At 50.3% G+C, this 6,503-nt stretch overlaps 1 protein-coding gene across 1 annotated transcript in view; it reads left to right on the top strand.

Moving 5' to 3' along the window:
- The window catches only part of LOC137675626 (uncharacterized), a 139,872-nt gene that overhangs the window by 95,792 nt on the left and 37,577 nt on the right, over positions 1-6,503 (top strand). The window lies entirely within an intron of this gene.

Raw genomic sequence — 6,503 nt, 5'->3', positions numbered from 1 at the left:
CCCGTCGCCTACGCCTTAGGACAGGTGACTGTCCTGGTGAGAGCTGCAAGCTGAGCTGGTTCCTGTGGGTGGTGAGAGCAGGTTTGTCCCCTCCTCTGCAGCGACGTGCCCCGTGTTTGCCCGGCACTCATCCCTCCTCCTGCACTGACCCCTCCTCCTTGCTGTCCCCAGGATTTTGCCCTCTGGTTTTAAGTGATTTAAGTGCCCCCCCAGCACCTGAGCCATGTCTGCTGGGAGGCTCCCCCCATTTCCAGCTGCATCTGCCCCATTTCATCCTTATCTCCCTGGTCCCCAGCCAGCTCCAGGCTGCAGATCCGGCAGCAGGAGGGTTTGCAATCATAGAATCGTTTTTGTTGGAAAGGACCTTTAAGATCATCAAGTCCAACCGTTAACCCAGTACTGCCAAGCCCACCACTAACCCATGGCCCTCAGCACCACATCTACATGCTTTTAAATACCTCCAGGGATGGTGACTCCACCACTTCCCTGGGCAGCCTGTTCCAATGCTTGATAACCCTTTCGGTGAAGAAGTTTTTCCTAATATCCAATCTAAACCTCCCCTGGCGCAACTTGAGGCTGTTTCCTCTCATTCTATCACTTGTTACCTGGGAGAAGAGACTGACCCCCACCTTGCTGCAACCGCCTTTCAGGTACTTGTAGACAGTGATGCTCACTTATGAAGGTTTTCACGCTCGGGAAAAGCCGAGCCTCATCTTGCAGGTATTGAAAGGTGAACCCCAGGTATCTAGAGACACCCCCAGGGTGCTTGCAGAGTGCAAGAAGTCTCCTTTCTCCTGCCAAAATAGTTTTGAGAGGTTGTGTACATTTAATAGCATGCTCTGGCTGGAGTCTGTCCCAAAGTCACATCATAGAATCATAGAATTGTTGTGGTTGGAAAAGACCTTTAAGATCATCGAGTCCAACCGTTAACCTAACACTACTAAGTCCACCACTAAACCATGCCCCTAAGCACTACGTTTACTCATCTTTTAAATCCCTCCAGGGATGGTGACTCCACCACTGCCCTGGGCAGCCTGTTCCAATGCTTGATAACCCTTTCAGTGAAGCAATTTTTCGTGATATCCAATATAAATCTCTCCGGGTGCAACTTGAGGCTGCTTCCTCTCGTCCTATCTCTTGTTACCTGGGAGAAGAGACCAACACCCACCTCGCTACACCCTCCTTTCAGGTAGTTGTAGAGAGCAATAAGGTCTCCCCTGAGCCTCCTTTTCTCCAGACTAAACAACCTCAGTTCCCTCAGCTGCTCCTCATCAGACTTGTTCTCCAGACCCTTCACCAGTTTCGTTGCCCTTCAAAACTAGACATCATGCACCATTAATTTTGTTGCATTGCATTGCACGGATGCGTAGCTAGATGGCAGAAAATAGCCACCTTATTCGAGGACAAGCAGTTGGAAACACTGTCCTGTGACTGCCTTGCAGTCAAAGTTGCTTGCACCTTCCAGGAAGAGCAAAGAGATCACGTATGTGCTGATAACCGACCATCATGAACTGTTCTCTGCACGGTGGGGATGCAATGGGTGAAGGCATCAGGACCTTCTCATGCGGCTTGTTTTGCTCTGCTGACTGCTCCCAGTGACTGTAACGGCAGCCCAGCACAGATATTTGCACTGGGGCTCTCGGGCCTTTTGCAAATGACTGAGGTCTGCACATGCCAGCATCTTCCATGGTTCAGCCCACCACGGCTGATGATGCAACGTGGACTCATCTTGTGCTACCCCTCAGCCTTCGCATCTCAGCATCTCCTGCTTATCTGAAGCATCCGAAATCTCTCATCCTCCCCTTCAACGATGAATTAATTTGTTGCAAACTCTTACCTAGATAAAGGCAAAGAAGAGATCCCAGGGAATAACTTGAGCTGGGGAAAATCCATCAGCTGTAACAGGGATGGAGGAAGCTCAGATCTTGGAAATTTTTAGCATAAAGGGCCTGACGCTGGCAATTACGTGATTTTCTCCAACATGCCTGATGCCCCTTTCCCCGCAGCCAGGCTATAGGACTCCCCAGCACCATCCCCGGACATTTGGGCTGCCATGTGCCCTGGTAGCCCTTCAGATCCACCCCTGAGGATCCTTGCGGTTCTGGATCTGGCACAGGCAGCCAAGCAGCCCCAGCTGTTCTCACAGACCCTCTAGGGGCCAAGTCCAGTCCCACCAGGGCTGAGAGGGGGCAGGAGATGGTACTGGGGAGGGACCTAAACTGTGCTCAGTGTCACGGTCATGACTGGGGAGTAGGGGAGGAGGATACGAAGCAAATCGCTGCCTGCCCAGCCACTGACCCCCACCCCTTCATCTGCCCATCCTTTGGTGTCTTCCATACTGAACCCTCCCCCAAGGGCCTCCTGAAGGAGCTCCCTCCCAGGGGATCATCACTGCAATGATACTCAGGAGACACAAAAATAGATATCCCATGGAGAAGTATCTCTGTTAGCAAGGGCCATTGCCTTATTTATCACCCCATGGAGAAGGCAGTGTGACTGATGGGTCAGAAGTGTCAGTGTCCTGGGGCAGCAGAGCATGGACTGGAGTTACCCCCAGGGCCCATTTGCAGAGGGCACTGAAAGGGACTGCAGGGACAGGCTGGAAAATGCATGTAGGATCAGCACATCCCAACCTTGGATGTTTCAGAGACCTGTGCGTGGGTATCAAGTCCTTTTTGCAAGGTGCCCTTATGTCCCTCAGTGCCATTAGACACGTGCACTCAGCTACCCAGATCCCATTTCTACCCTTAAAAAGAGCTTTACCCTACTCCTAACCCTTTCTTGCCACCTTCATGAGCTTTAAACACAACCTGAAGGATGGGCAGGTTGTAGAGACAAAGTTAGTGCCCAAGGAGATGTTGGGTGGTGGGTGGACTGCCTGTCCCACCACATTGGTGGCTGGATCTCCTGTCTCACCTCCCAGTCCCCTGCAAAGAGCCATACAAGCATCCCTGGTCGAATATCCAGGTTGCATCGAACTGGAGCAACCCAGGGATGTGTCCAGAATGGCTCATCTGCAGAGGAGATAAAGGAGCGTGAGGCTCTGCAGCAGCCTGAGATGACCACCCAGCCATGCAAGGGAAGACCCTGGAGCTGAACTCCTCTAAACTGTGCCAGGAAAAGGCTGAAAAGGGAACAGTGCTTCCTAGGTAGAGCTTAACCCTGGGCCACAGCTTTAGGAACAAGAAGAAAGAAAAGCTAACTTTGCAAAGCCTGCTGTGTGCATCTCCGTTACCCTCGTTAGGGTCATTAGGGGAATGGCCATTACCCTGCTCGTTAGCTGAGAGCAGGACCAAGGCAGGGATCAGCACAGGATGTCCTTGTGGCCTAAGGTAGAACTATTAATGTATGATGTATGTTTTCATCTCAAAATGCCTGAAATAAGGTGTGTTTCAGCTGACTAAGGGGTGTTCCTGCAGCATGAAGGGGACCGTGTGCTGCATACCCCAGGTTGTGGTGCCAGGACCTGGGTGCCCGGTGGGACAAGACCTGCTGAGATAACTTTGGGAGACTGGATAAGGGGTGAAAGATACAGCCCTGCTGTAGTCCCTACTACCCTCCAGAAGCAGCCCTTGGAGTGTATCTAGGGGTGTCCTGGGGCTCTCAAGCCCAGGGAGAAACATGAAGCTGGTGTTACAACAGAAGCCTTGAGAAGTGGAAACAGACAAGTCAGTGGAGAGGACAGGCATGGGATGATAAGACATGGGGCACACTGGAAAGCCCAAGGCTATCAGGAGCTCACCAATCGCCAGCTTGCAGGCCTGGATCTGGACAAAGACGGTTTTAGGGGTAACAAAGAACAAGTATCCAACAGAGAGAAAAAGACCCATATATAGTCACTTTGAGTGCAATATTGATTTGCAGGCAGATAAGGGAAGAACAAAGTGTGAAGGTATATCAGGAAACAGGTGAATCCAAAAATGGAAGAAGGTGAGGAGGAAGAAGAAACCCCATCAACATCACACTCTTCCCCAGAAAAAGCTTGGAGCCCTGATGACCCACTGCCAAACCCCCTTGCCTGAGGAAGGCTGTTGTTGTTGACCTTCAGATTGAGGGAACAGCAAAAAGGTGAGCACAGGACGTGGAAAAGTGGCAGAAACTAGGGAGTGTGTGCTGTGGACAACTCCTTTTTAGTGCAACAGAGCCCAGGACCAACGCACATCCATGCAGGTATTAACTGAAAATTCCCAACATCACCATCAAGTTGACTATGAACTGTTCACTCAAGGCTTACTACAAGTTTTACACAAAGAGTTACTGCTCAGAGAAGCACTTCCACAAGCCTTAAACACTCCTCCTTACATACCACAGCCGTAGACTTGGCCATTGTCTTGTCTGGTTCGCCTTTGCAAGTGTCCTGCATGCTGTAGGATCAGCTTTTACTCATTAGTTCTCCAAGTGTTTGGGCTCTTCATGCAGTCCTCCTTTCCCTTGGCAGATGCTGTCCACACATCTTGCAAGCCATCTTCTGTTTTCCAGCTTAGTCAATCCTCTCAGGGCACTCCAAGCCTTCATCTTCTAAGCCCCTGTGACCCAGCGTGCATCACCTGTTTCCTTTCTTCCCCTGCCTTGGAGACCTTATTGCTCTCTACAACTACCTGAAAGGAGGTTGTAGCGAGGTGGGTGTCATCTCTTCTTCCAGTTAGCAAGTGATAGGACGAGAGAAAATGGCCTCAAGTTGCACCAGGGGACGTTTAGATTGGATGTCAGGAAAAATTTCTTCACCAAAAGGGTTATCAAACATTGGAACAGGCTGCCCAGGAAAGTGGAGGAGTCACCATTCCTGGAGGTATTTTACAGACATGTAGATATGGTGCTGAGGGACACGGTTTAGTGGTGGACTTGGCAGTGCTGGGTTTATGGTTGGGCTTGATGATCTTAAAGGTCCTTTTCAACGAAAATGATTCTATGATTCTATGTTCATGCTTTTACCCCACCACAGCCACCACATTGATCACATCACTCATCCTGTTTCCCTCTGGTTGGCTACTTATTTTCTGTCCTGCCAACACACGGCAGGGTGCTTGCATGGGGTCCTGCTCAGCTGCTTGTAGTCCCATACCACTTGGGTCGGCATGAGCTGCGGTGCTACTCAGTGCTTATTCCTATGACCAGAGCTTCTTAAACCTCCTGCCAGCATCCCTCTGCATAGCTGACTTGCTCCTCTGTGCCCTCCAAGCCCTTCACAAGAAGCCCCTTGTCCTCTGAGAGGCCCCAGGAGACTGATGTCCAAGGACACAAGGCACAGGAGTGTGTTTGGGAATACAGCAGGTGGAAGAGATCAGCAAGATCTAGTTGCTCCTGTACAGATGCATCTGGTGAGCTGTAGGTTCTTTGTCATGTTTGCCAGTCCCATAGCAATGTCCTAGAACTAGGGCATCTCAGATGGCTCTAAATATCTGTGTGAGGCCTAAACTGAGCTTTCAGGTGGAGTTTGCAAAAATATTCAACTTAACTGCTGCAGGAAAACAAGCCCCTGGCATATACTTTGGGGTGAACTTTGCAGCCTCCATTGACTGGCTATAAAAAAAAAAGAAGGAAAAAAACCTCCAAGAGTAAAACTCTGCCAGATTCTTAGAGAATGTTTTTATTTTCAAAATGCACAAAAAAAAATTGAAAGAGAAATTTGAAAAAATAAATTTTAAATTTCTACGCATCAAATGTTCTTCTGTGTGCAGACTGTTGGTGCCGCGCAGTGTGCGTCATGCTTGTATCGCTCAGGATAACTGACCGAGGTGGGCATGGAGATGGGTGGTGGATCTAGTGACCTAGCTCTGTAGAGATGAGGTGGTCCAGGGCCTTTGGTGAAAGAGCTGTGTGCTGGGATGGAGCTGCATCACTGGAGTTTTAGGTCTGGGCTGGTCACAGGCTGTGCTGAGCGCTCTTGTTGTTGGCATCTCCAGCAGGAACCACCTCGGCTGCTGCTTGCTTTTCTCAAAGCGATGAGATGGACATGTCAGAGACAACCAGATCCTGGTTGGGATCCAGAACATGAAGGGTGTTCAACCTAGGCAACCCCAGCCGCTCAACCCCACTTTCCAAGAGTCTCCACGACAGCCCTAAAACTTCAGGAACAGACACAATTCCTGGTCTTTTCTCACCCCTTGGGCTAGAGGTGGAACATCCTTTGTCAATGGGGAGCGAGGAATCCATAGAGCTGTCCTCTGCTCACAGCTCCTGTCTGATGTACAGGCAGCACAGGCAGCTGAGGGAAGGGCAGGCAGTGTTTGAGGAGGCTTCAAGGGCTGTCCCACCTCCCAGCGTGTCCGTAACCCAGCAGGGAGGATGGTGTCAAAGTGAAAGGGGAAGAGTGGAAAGAAAGAGAAAGGGGAAAGGGGAGAGAAGAGGTCAAACCAGAAAAGGAAGTCCCTTTCAACACGAGCCATGGGGAAAAAAACTTCTGCCCCAAGTCTGCTGACATCAATGTTTTGAACAAAACTTGTTTCCAACCACACACTTCTTCTGCAAACTCTGTTGCCCTCTTCCCCACAGCAGAGCTCACC

The sequence above is a fragment of the Nyctibius grandis genome, chromosome 36, assembly GCF_013368605.1.
Source record: "Nyctibius grandis isolate bNycGra1 chromosome 36, bNycGra1.pri, whole genome shotgun sequence".
Lineage (NCBI taxonomy): Eukaryota > Metazoa > Chordata > Aves > Nyctibiiformes > Nyctibiidae > Nyctibius > Nyctibius grandis.
The sequence above is the reverse complement of the archived record's forward strand: the minus strand, read 5'-3'. Positions and strand labels throughout refer to the sequence as shown.